The sequence below is a fragment of the Protopterus annectens genome, chromosome 12.part0, assembly GCF_019279795.1.
Source record: "Protopterus annectens isolate FY-2018-M chromosome 12.part0, PAN1.0, whole genome shotgun sequence".
Classification (NCBI taxonomy): Eukaryota; Metazoa; Chordata; order Ceratodontiformes; family Protopteridae; genus Protopterus; species Protopterus annectens.
In genome coordinates this window covers 1,067,980,207-1,068,001,251 of record NC_056746.1, presented here as the reverse complement: position 1 = coordinate 1,068,001,251, position 21,045 = coordinate 1,067,980,207, and positions in this window count along the sequence as shown.

Genomic DNA, 21,045 nt, shown 5'->3' with positions numbered 1-21,045 from the left:
AATCTTAGTATTCTGTTAAAAAATGTTAGCAGAATAAGACAGAAATAATGAGACATTAGTAAGATAAATCATAACATAGAGGATTGTGAACAGATATTCAATCACAACCATCTTATTATGTATTTGAGATATGGATATCAAGAAATTTACTTCAAGAGTGGAGTAGAGGTGAAGTTTGAGAGATGAATCTTGACATCACTGTTGAGAACACATAACAAAAAGTTATGATTGGAGAGGCGTATTCATAATTCTTTATAGTGCACAGAACTTTATCGACTCTATGTACTACCAGTTGCAGATCATAAAAAGTTACAGTTTTACGCTGCAAATTAGCTAGTACTGTCCTACTGACAGTAGCATAACCAAGCTGCCCCTTTGAGGAACTAAATGCTTAAAAAGCTATTAGACACTTTACTCTACCACACTATTGGCTTATAACTGTTGCAGTGTGAAATATCTAATAACTTCTAAAGCTGTGCTAGCATCTGCCAGTGTTCTGTGGTGAAGGACACCGGCAACTTTTAAGCACTAATGTAAGACCAGAGCTTAGCACTGCTTAGAGGTACTTAACAAAAGCTTGCCAATTACTTTTCTGATGTCAAACAAGTGCTTAACAGCCTTTTTTCTTGATAAAGGAGAGTAATCACATCACCCCGACATTACATTCTGTTTATGTCCCACTGATATCCTAAACAAGAAAGCTTTCATAATATCACAGGGTTTGAAGAAAGTTTTGTAAATACACACTTAAACATTAATCAGATAAACGTTTTTTTTTTAGTTAACAATTCACAGACTAATGAGTCTGTTACAATGTTAAGGGATCTGAAAATGTCTGTACATTGAGAACTGATAATCCCATAGAAAGTAGCCAAAAGAAATTACACAAAAAATCACACAAAATCAATAAAAGCCCTGCATTTCCTTTCTTTTCTTTTCTTTTCTTTGTGATCCTACATTTAATTAATTAAGTGCTTTTGGAAGTGCTGAGATGATTAAGGCATGTTAATAACTTCAAGTGCCTCACAGACAGTATATCTGATGACTTTCCTTTTGATGATTGTGGCATATAAGTGATCAAATCTAAGAAAATTTGAAATGTATGGCCAGATGGCCAAAAAAGATTTATAATAATGCTAATGCTTTAGATGTTGTCCATTTATAGACTGAAATACCTGCAATGCTTATAACATACTTTGCAACTATATTTAATGATTTCAAATAAAAAGAAATATCTTTAGGAATATTGGCCTGCAATTCTAAAAAATAAAAAAAAAACTGCAAAATTATATGCTATTTTCCAGTTACACTAAGAAATCACTTTTCTTGGATTCATGAAAGCCTAGACTTTGAGCTAAGCCCATGTGCAGGAACAGCAGCGACAAGTGGGCTGATTGCTATTCATTAAACAGCTCTGAATGTCTCACACAGCTTTAAAACAAGGATAAGGGACATAATATGCTAATGAAGGCAAAAGTAGGTGAAATGCATGCTAATGAGGCAAGTCAGCATGGTGGAGTGATTCAGGAACATATAAAATTCCCATGTACATGACAAGATCCTTTTTGGCGCTTCTTTGGAATGCAGCCATGAGCACATTTAGAAAAAAAATGCTAGGGGTTTCTGCTGCTATCATTAACCTGTATGTGCAACAGACATTAATACAAGGTTCTTCTGCTGCTGCTGCTGCTCCCTGACCTTGATCTAGAAGGAAAAGAGTGTTCAGACCATGTTTGGCTTATCATGAGCTTCATGACACAGAAATACTAGAGTGCTACAGGGTCGACAGGGATACCTTAGAGGAAATATGCAACCTCAGCTGTCATCACCTGAGGCTTCAGAGAAATCATGGAGAACCCATCCCAATGTATATGTAGAATGATATATATTAGCTGCAGCCATTTTTCAGAGATCACAGAAGATATATTTGGGGTGTCACATGCCTCAGCCTCATGAGTATTACACCAATTTCTATATGCAATGCTGAAAACATAAGGGATCATATGTGGTTTCTACTTAGCTCAGAGGACATAGCTGCCACCATGCAACATTTCTATGCCATAGCACACTTCCCTGAGGCTCTGGAGGCCACAGACTGCATAAACATTGAAATAAAAGCCCCACTTGGTGAACAGAGAGGGAGATAGATCCACAGGAAATAATGCCAATCTCTCAACTATCAGATAGTCTGTAATGCACAAAGGATCAACTACAGTGTGTGTGCAGGTAATGCAGGCAGTTTTCACAACTTACACACATGGCATACCTGTGACCTGCATGTAAGGTTTTCTAGGGGTGACTTTCCAAAAGGACATATTGTGGGGGGTGCAATGGAACCTTATCTCATGACACCCATGAGAAACCCACACAACCCCAGGGAACATGGTCACGGTAATATACACGTTCAAACTAGGAATATAGTATAGCATATATTTGGCTTGCTCAAATCAAGTTCTCGTGTGATACCCTGCAGTATGACCAGTCACTTCAACCAAAATACTCACAGTCTGTTCCATGTTGCACAATATAATTGCCAGGAAACAGCTGCACCACATACAACAAGACCAAAGACTGCAATTTCCAGCACAACAGGCAAGGCCATCAGAGCCATCAGACATAGATGAGAACTCAGAGGAAGAACCAGCAGCTGTGGATGGTACTGGCAGATGTAGGCATGTACAATAAACTATGGCTCTGGCTAAGAGACAGAAGACAGCACACATTCACTACCTAAGTGAAAACCTAAGGAGCTAAGCATATACAAACAGTAGCAGGAATTAATGTAAAACTGGAAGCCTTTACTTAGCCAAGTAATTTTTGTGTTCTGTGAGCATCGGACAGAGTCAACACAAGAAGAGACAACTTGTAGTAGCACCATTAACCAATGTAAGTGATGAACCTATAAAGAAGGGATAGAAATTATTACTTTCATATTCAAATATTACATGTCAGTAAGGTAAGATAAAATATGGCTCAGCTGTACAGAATGTCAGCAATAGCTCATGAGTGATATATGCAACATAACAATGAATCTGACCAATACTGTGTATCACACAATAAAGTTGCCCAACGGTGACCAGGGTAATTGTTAGCATCATTTGGACAAGGTGCTGAGCAGTCACTAATTATTAACTGGTAAGACTGCATTAATAATACTTCTGCAAATACAATGGAGATTACATAATATATAACAAACATTTGAACTCAAGCATAAAATCATATAATCAATTTGCACAATACTTTTGATTAAAGCATTCCATTCAGTGCATCAGACATAGGCACCCCTAAGTCACAAATGTGCAAGGGCAGGGCACAGTCATCATCATTTGCACAGGGTGCTGGTCGTGGTGGTGATGGGGTTTACAGGAGGGCAAGCCTGACACCAAAAAGTGTGAGTGTGTGTGTGTGTGTGTGTGTGTGTGTGTGTGTGTGTGTGTGTGTGTGTGTGTGTGTGTGTGTGTGTGAGAGAGAGTGTATGTGAGAAATCAAGTTAACAGCAAGTATCCATTCCCAAGACCAGTAGCAAAAGAAATAAATCATTCAATAGTAATGTTTATCTACATATGTGTGTGAGGTGGTACAACCAAAAGGAGTTTTATTATGTGTGGGTCTGCAAGAACACAATCAAAACACTTGTTCTGGTACTATGCCCTGGCAATCCAGATAGATGTGAGCCATGCATGGTAGAGGATTCAGTTTATCTATCTCCTCCCCGATCATGAGAACTATCTCTACCAGGAGCTGCACTGCTAGTTCCATGACCCTGGCTAGAAGTCAGGGTACTACCTGAATCTGAATATCTGCTGGATGAGATCTCATCATAATTGCCACCATGACCAAGACTACATGATCTACTATGTCTTGGTGTGGACACTTTGATCACTGATGGAGCAGTGGAAGTAGTGCCACAACTGAAGCAAGATCGGACATGGCCACGTCGGCTAACACCTGACAATCTAGCAGTTCTCTGGTCAGTTGAATGCTTACTCTACCCCAGCAGGCATTCCATTCATCAAGCCCAAGGAGTCACCCACATAGTTCAGACAGTCTTGCATGTCAGAATTCACACCATTCAGTACTCTGACTGTCTCTTCTCTGGCCCTGGTAGAACTCACACGTGCCTTCATGATGGCCCTACACATACATTCCATGGTACCTATTGACAGATCAATATCAGGGGATGGAAAAGTGTGCATCTTCAGAGCACCTCTATCTACACCTTTGTGTGGTACTTCCCCCTCACAATGGCTAAGAGAGACACTACCAGCTCAGCAATTGGAGTAACCACACTTCCCTGATCAGCCATGTCACTGTCAACTGTCCTCTTCCAGATGGTACTGTGTCATGAATATGTGGAGGCATACTTACTGAGTCCAAACCCTGGGCAGAAGATGTGGGATCCACAATGGTCAGTGTCACACTGACCATTTGCAATGCAAGACTGTGCCTCTTCATCACTGACATCATCATAAGGGTCTACCAATGCTCTGGCATCAGGTGATAGGAATTCTACAATGCTGGTGGCAGGCTCACTTGTGATTAGAGTAATAAAACACAACAAAAAGAGAAATAAAAGAAAAAAATATCAGACTTATGCTATTTAACCCAGTGTTAAGCAATAATAGATGTAAGTGCAATTAAAAAAGGAATTAACATAGACTTTAAGATAAGTTCTACAAATTAATACAAGTGAAAATACCATTTGGGGTGGTCATGGAACTTCAGTACCAGATGTGGCTAAACAGATGAAATGGAGATGGAAAGCGGGATAATAAGCATTACAGTGAAGATGACACATTGAAGACAGCCCTCACCTACCAATGAATATATAAATAATGAGACTGAGAACTTAGTGTTTGTCACTATGGATATTCAGTCACTTTTTACGATGATTCCAAATGATCTGGGCATGATATATATGCATGAGTACCTTGAGGCTAATAGTGGGTACCATGTCAATCAGATTGAACTAATCTGTTATTTTTTGGAAATCATTTTAGAGAACAATATCTTTACTTTTCATGCAGAGATTTATATTCAGAAACACGGCGTAGCTATGGGCACGTCTTGTGTGAACAGCTACGCCAATATGTTTCTCGCACACTGGGAGAATGTTGCATTGTTTAAGTTGAAGGAATTTTGGACCAACGTGGTCTTTTATCAACGTTTTGTCGATGATTTATTCCTTCTTTGGAATGGAACTATAGCTGAATTAAATCATCTCCTTGATCGCATGAATGGCCTAAGTGAGTGTTTGAAATTTACTATGAACTTTTCCAGGACCCGTATTGAGTTCCTTGAATTATTTATTGAGAAGTTACAGGGTTCCATTATTAATACTGGCATTTTTCGTAAAACTTGCTTTAGGAACACCCTCCTGAGCAGGACTAGCATGCACCCTAATTACATTTTTCGTAATTTAATGCATGGACAGGGTATTAGAGCCTCTAGACTGAACTCTACATTTGAAGGTTTTCAGTCTGAGATTAGATCCCTGGAGCAGAGCTTGTTAGTGAGAGGATACAATAAGGTGGAGATTTCCAAGAGTTGGTCTGATTTAATGTTCCTTAGGGAAGGCATAGCAGCCCCATATTATGGTCCTGCCACTGAGGGGCTGGTGGATACATCTAAAAACTTAATTGGTGAAAGGGGACCGGTGAAGATCCCCCTATTTTTTACATGAGATCATAGACCATTAACTGAGCTCTTTAAGCAGCACTGGTCTATTTTGCAGGTAGAGTCAGTGATTGGTGAGATAGTTGGTGATAAACCTTTGTTCTTCTATAGGAATAGGATGAACCTGAAGAGATTATTATGTCATGGTAGGGATTTGAAGACCAATTTTGTGAGGACAGGAGTTACTCGGTCATGTGGTAGTTGCAATTTTTGTGGCCTCATCAATACTTCTGAGTCCTTCGGTCATCCCGATTTAGGCAGAGAATTTACTTTTCATGTGGATGCTAATTGCAGGACCATGAATGTCATCTATTTAGCTGAGTGTGTACAATGTAAGTCGTTTTATGTTGGAAAGACCAATAGGTCATTACGAGAGAGGATGAGGGAACGTGTATATAGTATTCATATACTCTCTGAGCACAATGCTTTATCGAAACATGTTGCAGAGTGTGGTGAGATACATAGCTTTGTTTTTACGGTTATTGACATTATAATACCCACGATCAGAGCAGGCGATATCCGCAATCATAAGGAGTATAGGGAGACAAGTTGGATGATTATTTTGAGAGCTGACAGGGGCAGTGGCCTCAACGAATGGGCTTCTTTGAAGCCCTTGTTGAATAAACGCAGGATCCGCAAATAGTACATAGTTGGTGTTCTTCACATATATATATATATATATATATATATATATATATATATATATATATATATTTATATATTTTTTTTATTTCTGTATTATTATAACAGATTTTTAAACACATAATAACATGTTTTTATTTTTTATGGTGTTTTGTTTTACATTGTATGTTTACATGTTTTTTAGAGTAGTGTGTTCTTAAGGATTTTCCCTGAGTTAATTGATGTTGTCTCATGACTGGAGGGCTTGGATTTGAATTCTTATATATAAGATATATATTGTATGTGGTTATATTAATAGTCTGAGGAAGCTCTTATGTGAAAGCGCTTACCATGATTTTGTCTGTCTAGAATAAAACATTTTTTATGATACAATACTTTGCAATTTTTGTTGCCTTGGTCGCTCCTTTGTTGCTTTTATACTTGATTTCTTTTGTTTTATTTGTTAGCAATGGAGCGTTTGCCTGGTGGATTATTCTATCTTATCTGATACAAATAATGATCTTACACACTTATATCTCTATTCTCTCTCTCCCTTCATGAGTATAAACCAAGATCTTATATCCTTATATCACTATCCTCTCTCTCCCCACCCTCTTTATCGCCATCTATCCCACTCACTCTCTCTCTTGCTCTATCTCTGTCTTTCTCTTTCTCTGTCTTTCTCTCTCTTCATGAGTATAAATAAAGATCTTATACCTTTATATCACTATCCTCTCTCTCCCCCACCCTTTTTTTCTCTGTCTATCTCACTCTCTCTGTCTCTGTCTCTGTCTCTTTCTCTCTCTCTCTCTCTCTCTCTATATATATATATATATATATATATAGAGAGAGAGAGAGAGAGAGGGAGAAGATAATTGATGGCATGCCTGAAGCTCCTCCAGTAGACACCCATTGGTTATCCTCAACCCTGGCACCTATGTTCAGCACTACACAGGGACCCCACAATGAGCTGCCTTGATCCCTTATAATGCAGAGAAACTCCACCATCTCAGTGACTGGTGGTTCAATAGCAGGACCCCCACCAGTAGCCCTCTGTTTCTGTGCTATGGCAGCAGCTCTTTTCTTGGCCTTGGTGATTATGTCACTCACCTTATGTCTAATGTGGCTATGGTCATGGCCATAGCCACCCACAACATTGACATCATCAACAACTAGATACAGTCATAGAAGGTCTTGTCAGCTAAGACTTACTGTAAGAAACATGATTTGTGTTGACGGAGGGCCTGCACTATTGCCTCATTCTCAGCATCTGAGAATGTCGGTTTATGTGAGTCAGATTTTTATGAGAGCCATATCTCTGTAATGGATAAAAGAACACACACAAACAGATATACACATCATAAAAAGAAGCAGTGTGACTGACAAGAAAACAAACAGGCATTTATGCAGGCATCATTAAAAAAATTGACTAACTGATCTATATGAATATACACATGTAATATATAACTACTACCCCCATCCCCAACAAACAACGAAATGACAAACCTGAGTAAGGATGATAAAATGTGTAACTCTGGAATAGTTAGCAGCATTAACAATGAATAAAGTATATGAAATGAAAATGTTACCATTTGGGATAGCATTTGTTTATGTCAGGTATGCACAACAGGCTTAACACAGTTTTTCTTCTAAAATGTAACCTTCACATTGCTACTAGTAACATAAAAGTGTTCTCTCATGTGTTTACTTCTTCAGAGAAATGTTGCTGTAAATGTATGTAAAATGAAATATGGATCCTTCAAATAACAACTGTTATCCCTTCTATACCAACACAAATGGACAATCTGCAGACATGTTATTTGAAATATAGATATCACAACTGTTTAAATATTAATTGGAATGAAACATCACATACCTTAACAGGATTTGTATTAAAGTTTGAAAAAAGTACTATAGTTGCAGCAGTCAAACAGTAGTATCTTAAGCTGGTGAGTCCAAGCAGTCTCCCCATTATAATACAAGTGCCTATACCCAGGTTGTGCTTATATAGTGCAGATTAAGCCCTCTGTACATGGCAAATATATAGCTCAGGTGTCAGCTTATCGTTCATAAATCACACAATCTGCTTGACGTGCTAAGTAGATAAACATGGTTTGAGGACTTACAGGATGCCATGCACACATTCTAGCAGTACAAGAGTGATGATTGAGAAATTGGCTTGCTACGGGCTTGCATGTGTGACACATTAGTAGTAGTGCATGAATAATAAAGTCTTTAACCACCTTGCCACTTTGATATACACTTACAATGTACCAGAGAATATGCTTACAAAAAAATTAGATAATATTGGCTTACTTAGAAAATAAAGCATTCTTTAGCTGAAATAGTATTGTTAAAAATAGAGGCCATAGAATTTATAATCAGCCTTGGTGGGAGCTTGGTTGTTTTGCTAAAGCTCTTGGATCTGTTTTTTTTTCTAATTTGTACAGATCTGTTTTACTGTCTGGATGCTATCCTGCTCTTTGTTTAATTAAGACTATACATCACTTGGAGAAAACATTTTCCTTGCCATTTTGGTTCACATGCTGACCTGATATATTGTGGTCAACAAGCTGTAACATCTGATTTGTCTGGCTTCTTACATCAGCTTGAATTTTTCCCTTCAACCCTTCCAGACTTTTGCTGTTGTCATTTTAAAAGCAAGTGTCTCTTGCTTTTGAAGCTTATGATAATCTCCCTACCAAAGTCCCTCACTCCCCATTGATTGCTATTGTTAGTTATGTAAGCTAATTAAGTACTTTTCCCACCCATTGTTTTACATAGATCTATAATACTGAATGCCCACTCAGCAAGCAAGTATTGCTCTTGAGCTCTCCTCCCTTACTATAAATCATCATTTTCATAAAGCTGCCATCTGCTTAGCATCCTTGTCATACTCTGATAGGGTCTTGAATAAATCTTGTGCCATCCTTGGCAGATAAAATATTCATCTTACTGTTTTAAACTTCATTTAACTGCTTTATGACCAACCTGATTTTTGCTCTTAAAATTGCTTTCTAGTACCCTGATATTGTACTGTTTGCTAATTGCTGAGAAGTGCACTTTTGAGAAGTTTTACTAACAGTGTTACTGTATAATTTACTATTTTGTATTTTTTTAGTACCTAATTTGTTGTATTTCTGCAATTTTGGTTCTGCTAATGGGATTCTACACAGTCAGAGCTTAGCAATGCTTGGCATTCTTCCCTCTGCCTCTAAAGTGTTTTTCTTGCCTCACGTGTCATCCAGGCACAAGCTAAGCACTTGCATTTAAAAAATGCACTTTCAGAAGCCATTTAGTGATTGCCTATTGATTTCTTGTCTTATTTGTGTACATATCTGTATTCAAGATTGAAATTACTGCATTTGCTCAAAGTTTCTTGCAATTGGTCTGATTGACTTGAAATCACCTTGTCTAGATGGTTTGTTAAAGTTGTTTTGTGGTAGCATACACTTCCAAGCAATCTTTTTGTGCTTTTACATTAAGAGGAATGGAATATTCCATCTACTGGCAGAGGTGGTGGCCTTATCTAACTGAGTTGGAAAACACAGAACTTTACATATAAAACTAGTACTAGGACTGTAGTTTAGTGATACGTTGTACAAAGTTAAGTTCAGCGCAACTAGCTTGCATAACAGATAGCACTAATACCATATCCTAGCATTGTTCAACTCTAGTCTCTAACCCTAGAGACCATCCTAGGCAACCTCTGTAAAACCCAGTCCTCAGACCCTAATAGCCCACTCTAATACAGGTCTGGATAACATGGATAAGCAAGTTCCAAATGTTTCAGTGGCTAGTTTGGTAGATATGGGCATCTTGAGACAACATAGCAATTGTCTCATGTTCACTGACAACTTTTTAATCCTTAAAGAACCCAGCACAGTATGCAAGAGATGTATATACACAATTTCCTTGCAGGCAAAAATCTTGCATCAGACAAGGATATAAGGAACACACACACTACATCCACCACACGTAGTGTCCACACGGTTTACTATCAAAATGTTGCCATACAAATAAATTCCCATTTGGAACATAGAAGGGTAGAGTGAAAGCTAAACTGTACGTCTGCTCACAATGTCAAATCAGCTGAATGAAGTCAGCAGATTCGACATTGTCACCAAACAGACCACATGATGCCCGTATAGAAGCTCAGGTAAGTGAAACTCCTACACCTCCTGCTAACTATATATTCCAACTCCAAGATCGCACTACAATGAGGAAAGGGATGACTGCCCCAAGCTGCACTGTATCATGATCTCTGTACAGTCAAATTCATATGAACTTTCAAACAAGAAGTGTTCAGCAACATGGGCAATCAAACATCTGTCTTTCGATTGTCCATCTGTGAGCATCTCCACTCAACATTTTGATAGTAAACCATCCACAGACATATCTTATGCTGAGTCACTAAAAAGCAATCTCCCCAAACCTCCTAAGCCTGCAAACAGCAGTCCCTATCCTTAGCAATTGCTAAAGCATGCATCAGGAGCAACACCAAACATCACACATAAGTCTAAACTGAATGAACCCCCAAAAACAAAGCCCATAAGGCAAGTGAACAATTTACCCAGACTCTTGTCATAGGGGACTCCATTATACAGGTGCACAGATTCCCCACTCACCTGACTGGACAAGGAGAAGATTATGGTCAGTTGTTTATTTGGAGCCAGGATCTGTCAAGTTGCACACACACTCAAGTCATTGCAGCACAGGTACCAGAAAGATTCTGTCATAGTCCATGTCATCATAAATAATCTGAGATATACCTCTCTAGATTATATGAAAAGAGACATCATGGGCCTCTGTGAATATTTGTTTTAAGAATGATTTGTGCCTTTGAGCAAGATTCTACCTTCACCAAGTATAATGCTATATGAACAAAAATTGATTGACCTTTAAGAATTTGCTTAGTTTTCGTGTTAATCCAGGAGGATTCAATATCATCCTGGCAGGACATAGTCAACAGGCCATGTTGCTTTGACAAAGATGCCCTGCACTTGTGCCCCTGGGCTACCAGATTTTGGCTAAAATTTTATTCACTCAATTAGGACTATTTTTAAGCAATGCCAAAACAACAAACTCACTGACATAGCAAATAAAACCCAAAGAAACAAAAAACTTTACACCCTACAAGCTCTCATCAATTTGGGAATATAAACATCTGTGCTATTACTGAGACATGGTTTTAAACCACAGAAAGTACTCTGGCATTACAAGAATACAGTGCTTTCCACATATTTTGGACATCAGCTACACGGACAGGGACTAAAGGTGGAGGTGTCTTGGTTTACATTAGCAATGAGTATACCTCAAGGCTGGAAAGGATTATACTCTGGACTTTATCCAGGTGCAAATCACCTTAGATATAGTCTCTTGCCATATCTTAGAAAGCTATGCATCAACATCTATGTCTCAAGAATCCCACAAATCTTATTTACACCTACTGGACCTTGTTCTCACCAATATGGGACAGTGATGCACACACTCCCATCACATCCTCATTAGTGAGGTTGGATCACAAAGCTATCTCATTCAAAATAAAACTCAGCTTTGAAAATTCAGCAAAACCTGTTACAGTTAGAAACTATTCTAAAGCAAACAATATCCTATTAGGTGACAGTTTGTCAAAATGTAATGCCTCGTCCATCCCAGAGTTTACAAGACCCTATGCAGAATTATTGACAGAAATATTGTACAAACTTGTAAATGGCTGCATAGAGGCTGATGTACCTACTAGAAATAAGCCCAAAGCAAATCCCAAAATCAAATCACACTGGTGGAATCCTAATCTTAATAAGTATACAACAAATGGAAAAAAGTCATGGCCAAAGCCAGAAAAAGCAACTCTAATAATGACAAGGGCTCACTAATAAAACTAAACAGGATTCTAAGAAAACTAATTCAATCCATTAAGGCCAATTACAAGGCCAAGATAGCTGCTCAGGCTAAATCCAACTCCAAAGCCTTCTATAGTTTTGTCCAAAACAACAACAGTAACATGCAACACTGTGCAGAACTGGTCATAAATGGTACCACCATCACCAAGCAGAGTAGCATAGCAAATCTGTTGGTAGAAAAAGTCAGCTCCAACTTTATTTCTCACTCCCTCCACCACCCTTTGTGAAATCCCTAACAGCATAACACCCCCAGTTCTCAATAGGGAGCATATCATAACAGCTCTCACTAAAGCTAAAAATACAGCCTCAATGGGGCCCAACAATATCACATGTTGCCTGCTAAATAGCCTGAAACATCACCTATCAGGACTAATTGAGTCACCTTTCAACTACGGCCTCAGTAACAGGCTATGTATCAAGCAAGAGGATGGCAGTGGTTATCCCCCTTCACAAGGGTGGACCATCCACCAACTCTGGAAACTAAAGACCAATTAGTCTGACCAGTCTAACATGCAAAGCCATGGAATGATTTATCATTGAAATGATCAACAAAGACATTAGCAACCTGCCGACAGTGGACCCATTACAGTTTGGTTTTGTCAAAGGAAGGCTATGCCTACTTAACCTGGAAGACTTCTTTCAAAAGGTAACCAAGACAACAGATGAAGGGAAAACAGTGCATACTACCTACCTTGATCTGGCTAAGGTGTTCAACACAATATTTCACTCAGATATTGTGAGCAAACTTGCCAAACTAGGCATAAATCTTTACACAACTCATTCACAGATAGGACCCAAGAAGTCAAAACTGGTGAAACCTCCTCCACCAAGAGGCAGATTGCCAGTGGAATGCCACGGAGCTCCATTCTGGGCCCACTCCTGTTTTGCATCTACATCTTGGAGGTCAAGACTAATATCAAGTGTCTCTGGCTCACCAATTTAGCAGATGACTGCAAATTGGGAGCGATCATAAATTCTCCCCTTGACACTAAAATCGTATAAGAGAGTCTTACACAAACAAATTCATCCATCCATCCTTGACCCCTTTTCCCATTTTGCACATGGAGTTGGGGTGTGACTTTAGCAGTGACAATCATCTCAAGCTAATGTTTATACTGCTGGGTGGCTAGCCCTGCCACAGTAGTTCATTCGCACACACTCACGTGCACACTATTACCTATAAGCAACTTAGAGTGCCCAGTCCACCTACTGCATGTCTTTGGAATGTGGGAGGAAACAGGAGCACCCAGAGGAAACCCACGTAACCACAGGGAGAACATGCAGACAGTGTATTGTGTAGTCGTGCACAAACAAATGACTGGTACCAAAGCTACGGATTAAAACTCAGTGTAAAGAAGTGCATTATAGAGCCTTTTGGGAGAACACCTCCCCAGGCAAATTACTACATTGATAAGACACCCCCCAAGAGCTGACACAGAAGTTAGAGATTTGGCGACATATGTAGACAGTAATCTGGCCTTTGACCAACATGAAGCCAAGGCAGTAAGAAAATCATTCTATGCCACAGAACTTATAAATAAGGATATGACATCTAGGTCTAATGGCATCTATAGTACCACTCTACTCATCCCTTATCAGACCCCACATAGAGTACAATGCCCCCTTCAGCATGTACCTGACTGCACATATGCAACAGTTGGAACTCCTACAGAGTTTCCTTACCAAGAGAATCCAGGGTATTAACACACTGTCCTATACAGATTGCCTTACAGCTCTCTCTCTATACTTTGTCTCCTACAGGTTTTTGATAAGTGATCTGTGTTTTGCATATAAAACATCCTTAGATCCAACCTTGGTGGAGCTTTTGCACATCTGCAAAATAAGCAGTGACAGAAACACTGGATCTAGGGATTTAAAATTTGCTTGCAACATAAATAGAGCATGCTAGCAAGACAGATATAAGACTTAAAGAATCCCCATGTTCTGGAAGAGACTCCCATCCATGTGAAGCAAACTCCATACCTAACCTTACTTAAATGTAACCTTGACCAAAATGGGAAATCACAAATTCATCGCCTAGCTGGCTACCCATGTCTCTTATAGACAGAAGCCATGAGTAAACATTTCCTAAGTAATAGTGGATGGGTAATCATGAATTCATCTCCAGGATGGCCCTCGTGACTCTTATAGGCCAACAGTAAACATCCCCTAATATACCCTCCACATAACTTTTTAACAACCTCCTAACAAACATACCACCCCCCCCCCCAATTAAAATTTACATGTAACAAGGGGACACAATTGGGTTGGGTTGGGTTACATGGCTAGGTTTATAAAAACACTGGTGTTTATTAGCTTAGGCTGCACCTTTGAACTTATGAACCTATTATAATACATTTTGGAATATATGCTTAACATTTAAACGTGCCTGTGAGTACAGAGTGTGTGTGTATGTTATGAGAGGAACATGAAAATCAAACAAACACTACATCTCTAAATATAGTCAAATCATGATGCTATCACTTTACAAATATATCAAAAGACAGTTATTGGTCATAAAAGAAGGCAAAAAATGCCCTCTTGCATTGCATACATTTGTCCTTATTCTGCAACACGATTTGTTAGGTGCTGCTGCAAATGTCACAAGCATGCAAACATCAACTGTAAAATGCCAAAAGACAGCTTTGATAAAATAGGTGTATTACTCCATAAATGTGAAGTGTTAGAGTATTAAAGCTTGAGTATATGTGCTCCATTTTCACTGCCGCATAAACCCCCTCTCTGTATGTGGCACACATTGTTAATCTTCCCAATGTTTCATGTTAATGCCATGGCTTCAGGGTTCAGATCTGCAGTGGGTAATGAGTGTGTGAAACTAGGCATCCTTAATATCCACATTTTCATGGTATAAGACAACAGAGTTGAGAAATCATCACACAGACACATTTTACTTTTTGTCTTTTTATTTATCTATTTTTTGATTCAAGCACACAGTAACATTTTATTTTTTCTCTTTTTCATTTTCTATTTATGCTTCAACCTTTATGTAAAACACAGCATTGCACATCAGTGACCATCAGTGGTCACTAGCAGTGAACAATGGCATACTTCCCATGCCAAAAATACAAAAATTTAATTTGGAATGCTATCAACTGCACAAACAAGACTGATGCCAGTGCACTTCTGTCAGCATTCTGGACAATACCAAGTAAAGAAAATACACCTGTGAATTACCTTTCTCTATAGTTCAAAGTGTTAATGCAATAAGTCTGGCAAAACAGCAGAGGTAATCCAGGATTTGAATCCAGATTACAGATAGTTTTACTTAGGGGCTCAAAATGAGAATTGTCACATACTTTTTATTATGAATTGAACAATCCAACTCTCTGTAATGAATGCAAAATACATTACCTATACTCTGTGAATTTGTTTAAACATAACACTGATCATAGTTAACTAAAATTGCTGTTACACATGTTTAATGATAACAATAATTAGTAGTGACTGGCAAAAAGCTGCTTGTTATGTCACTTAGTAGTGATAACACACTTTGATATGCATTATGCAAAGAGTATGACATTTATTAAAGTATGAGTAAACAAAATCAGAAACATGATGAGTGTGGAAATATTCCTAATATTCTGAATTTACTCTCCATATCGTTGAAGTAGTAATCATGACAATAATACATTTACTTTAAAATATGTAATTCTTACTTGCATATGGCGTATACAGAATGAGCTTATGAAATCTCCTGTGTGATCCCTTTAACAAGAGCTGTCATTGCATGAATGACTGATAAAGTGTAAAATAAATGCAAGTTATCATGTTGAAGAGACTGTTAAAAGGCTAGATGTGCCAAAGTAGTGCCATAGATGCAGGGTTCATTGCTAGATGTATCCTTTTTGTTTTGGCTACTATTTGTGAGTTGCCTTGGCATTGTGTGTTGTTAGATCTCAGCAGTCACTATAAGTCAGTGACAGTTCACATCTGAAGGCAAAATCTCAAAAATTTAATTTGGACTGCCATCAGTAGCACAGATTACATTGGCACTGTTGCAATTCTGTCAGTACTGTGGACAATACTGAGTGAATAAAATACATCTGTTGATTATCTTTCTCTGTGGCTCACTTTAGAGAAACAGCAGAGGTAATGCAGCGTTCAAGTTCAGTTTACAGATAATCTTAATGAGTGGAGTCATAATAAGCTGTGTCACAGAATTTTTACTAGAAATTTAATATGAAGTACAACTATTAAAACATTTAAGTTTGCAACACAGCTTTGTATAATGGTTGTTAAGTAAGTCCAACTATAAACTGTTTAAAGTACATTAAGTATAACAATGATGGTAGTTAATGTAAAATAAACATATATATATATATATATATATATATATATATATATATATATATATATATATATATAAAATCACACAATACAATATGACACAGATAATTATTAGGTGTGCAGGACTGCATGTCATGTAAAGTATGTACAGCACATACTCCAACATGTTTTATTCAGGTCATGCAACTCAATGCATATTAAACTGATTTACATAAATCATTACTGGCATTTATATATAACCCCAGTAACATACCAAGTGAAAGTGACACATACAGATGTGTGTCATAATTAGATCTCTACTCATGTTGAAATTGTTACACTTCAATTTAGAAGCTTAGTATGTTAGTTCTCCTGTGGCATTAACAGTTAATAAACAACAGTTAGCATTTTAACTGTCTCTTTAGTCATAGGTTCAGTTCCCAGGTAGTATTACTCTTGTATTTTATGTGTTCTACCAACCCATTATGCCCCAGTTCATGCTATTTTACCTCATACCAACACTGATTACCACCATCATAAAGTTGATGTCATATCATGGTGTCTGAAGACTGTATGTATCATCATCCACCATAACAGAGACCATGCTAAGAGGTGACACTATACCCTCTGAAATATAATCCCATTATCATCATCCAAAAGGATCTGGGGGTTTCACAGTAGAACATGTGTAAATACAATGAGCAGCACACCTGACCGAGTCTCTCTGCCATATTTCATGCCTCCTGTGTGTTTTGAAGGAATTATACCCAATTTATCTGTCAGGCCTTTTGTAGGCTTTCCACTGCATAAATGCAACTAACAAAGTTTTTCTTTGTTGTACACAGGCTGGTTCTTGTAATATCTGAATTGGCTGACAATTCACTGACATATTTCTTTATGTCCTTCAGAAGACATGGCAGGTGAAGATGAGGGTAATGCTCCATTTAGAGCCTAAAAGTGAAGTGAAGAGGAGTCCAGGATCTTTGTGCCACTCCTTGTAAAGTGTTACTTCTATAGGCTTCTGCAGGAGAACTATATTGGGTCTCAGTACAAGACTGAGGTTTGGAATGTCTTGACCAAGGCTGTCATCAGTGCAACTGGCATTTCACACACTGGTAAACAATATAATCACCATTATAGTGACATGAAGAGGTATAAGAAATTCTTCATGAGCTGATAGGAGGCAGAATTTAGAACTATAAACAACTATGAGTTGTGTAAATATAGTGACTCATCACAAGTCAATGCAATACCATGGACTGTTCAGGCAACACACTTATTTACTAAGTTTCTTATTCCTCTGTTTTGTGTTCTGTACAGCTGTGAGGACATTGCTAGAAACAAGGAAGCACATCAGGAACAATTAAGACTCTTCAAAGAGGAACGGGGTAAGTATGGCTCAGGTATGAATGCAATCAGGATAATAATCCATCTGAAATTTAGTAAATTGTTTACAGTTTTAGGGCATCAGTCCATATGAGCTTGAGACACACACATAACTGAGTAGGCATACCTAAACTATATATCAAGCATATATGTCTGCTGCAATAACTCTTGATCATTGAATTAGATAATGTGTAAATCAATTTAGCTGCGTGCGGGTTCAAGTCTCAGCAGCAGCAATTAACTCTTATTACAGGATTCTTCTTCTTCTTTCGGCTTTTCCTGGTTAGGGGTCGCCACAGCAGATCAACTGTCCACTTATGATTGGCAGTGGAGTTTTACGGTGTCGAGTTGCCAGCCCAGCGCACAACTTCCACAGAAGACACACACACATGCACAGATTCACATCTAGGGCCAGTTTAGAGTGTCCAGTCCATCTACAGCATGTCTTTGGGATGTGGGAGAAAACCGGAGCACCCGGAGGAAACCCACGTGACCACAGGGAGGACATGCAGACTCCACACAGAAAGCACCCTAGCCGAGAATCGAACCAGAGAACCTCTTGCTGTGAGGTGGCAATGCTAACCACTGCACCACTGTGGCCACCCAACTCTTATTACAGGATAGTATCCAAAAAGTATTCATTGTAATATTAAATAATATTAAACATCCCATTTTTGTAACTGGATGGATTTGCTTGGAATCCATATATCAGATATGCCATAGTCACCTAACTCTTCCATAGTCACCTAACTGTCCAATTATTTATAATAGCAATGAGACTGATGCATTTTATGGCATATTAATGCCTTATCATATCTGGATGTGGCAAAAGATGACATTATCTGTTATATTTGCTTATATTTTGAAATATTAATCTGGCATGTGTTATTATATATGTTTTCACTCCCCCAACCCTATCTCTCTCTTTTTTAATTTATTTTTAATCTGTGTGGATACATTACTGTTGCTACAAAAATGGCCATCAGCATGGGGAGCTAGACTGACCACTAGGTATTGGACTGTTATATCTCCTGAGGTAGCTGCAGTGACACCAAAACAAGCAGCACAGACTCAAGCATATCTGGTTCTTAACCTGTCAGCTTTACCTCCACAACTCCTGTCTTACCTGCTCCCACTTCATCATCCCTGTCTCTCTTGTATGTCCTGCATGTCAGTGCCTGTTAGCTAACCAATCCTACTTACCATACCCTCTTTATTTTATCAACTTTCCCAACACTTCTCTCTCTACAAAAAAATAAAAAATGGACACCTGTCCCACAAAAAAAATTACATCCCATACATAGCGTACCACTTCACCTATATGTCTGTTTGACACAATGGATTTGGTCCAATTGGCCATACAACAGTATTCAGTTGCTGTCACCCAGCCCTGATATAATGACTATCCAAAGTCATGAAATTCATACTAGAGATTTACATTTATCTTATGCAGAAATGGATAGCAATGGTGTTCCCCAACACCATTCTGCACATTCCTTCATTCTTTCCCATGTGCCCTACCCTCTGCTCCCCCCACACACACACATTTTCATGACCGACCCATCAACCCCTTTTTCCCATATTTAATTTGGTCAAACAATAGAATCACGCATAATACACAAGGCCAGAAATGCCCCATAAAAAAACCTTCAAGTTTTGTCCTCAGCATTTGCAAGTTTGGCATCATGCACCAGTGTTGAGTGATGGTGAGTGGTGTTTCACATCCTATGGCAAAAACTGAAGATCTTGCCTTCAACCACACTAGTATGGTTGCCTTGATGCAGCTATGCTTAACCCTGCTGCTCTATAGAAATACAGATTGATTGCACTATTGTGAGACAGTTACTCCTACATATTTATTAAGCTGATGGGTGTCATGGGATGTTACAATTGTCATTACACTGTTGAAGCCTAATGCCTACATTCTCCCTTGCTTCAATCTTTTATCACTGTCCCTTTAAATGTATTGCTTGAACTTTGTAAAGTATGATTTCCCATATGGGGTGCTCAGATCAGGTCTGTATACTGCTTTTTGCATAGTTACAAGGGTTGGAAGCCACAAGTATCTCAAACATTTTTAAAACTCTTTTTATATTAATATTGTGTGAGTAACTGTTGGCTACATGTGCCATTAAACCACCATTATTCTGTTTATGGCTTAATCATGCTTCTATTCTACTACTCCCACTTGTGCCATACTGGAAACACATAATTGTACAGAGCATCACAGAATTATTATGATGACAAACCTCAGATTAGATCACCAGACCTTGGCCAGAAATGGCACATAAGCAAAAATGTTTTTATGCCCCTCTCCCTATCTGTTTCTCTGTCTCTCTCTAACCCCTTCTGTCTCATCATTCTTAATCCTCAGCATTTGCATGATGAGTGGCACCAAATAGCATTTGTAAATCATGATAAATGGCAGTTCATATCTTATGGCAAGAACCAGTGAGCTTTTAGTCTGCTGCCCCTCATGCTACTGTGCTTAGCCTCACTGTGCTATGGAAAGGCACACTGATAGCCGTAGGAAACAGTTATTGTTATATTTTGAACAGACAGTAGCAGACAACGTGCAACATATGGAATATTTCACTTGTAACTAATGTTATAAATTATGCTGCTGGATCAAACTTCCTTGCTTCATTGTTATTTCCATAGGCCCTTCAAATATCTGTATTTTGCTATCTGACTTTTGCCTTCCTTTGTGGTGTGACCAGCTATTCTTTACACCTATAGACTGCCTATAGAGACTGGCATGTGTCTAAATTCAGAATCAGGTGTAAAAGTATTAAGCATTATAATTTCTCATTAATTGTTGACCTAAGGATTCATCCATACATTCACGATTCCACTAGTGTTAACATGCTTGGTCCCTTCTGTGCTTCATAATCAGCCCCAAAATACTCATACCTTCCCAGAAATAAGTGCAAGACATTCAGTAGACTCAAGGATTTATGGGTTAACAAGCATATTATGCTAAGCAAATCTAAAAACAATTGCTACGATACACATATAAGATGTATGGATGAATTTGGATTGCAAAGTATTTTCTGAAGTATTTTAATTATGTCATCAACATGCATGTTATTATGTGGTGAGTATAGCACTCAGTGATGTAATATAAACACATACAATTGCATACGGTGTAGACAGCATGTCTTAAATACAT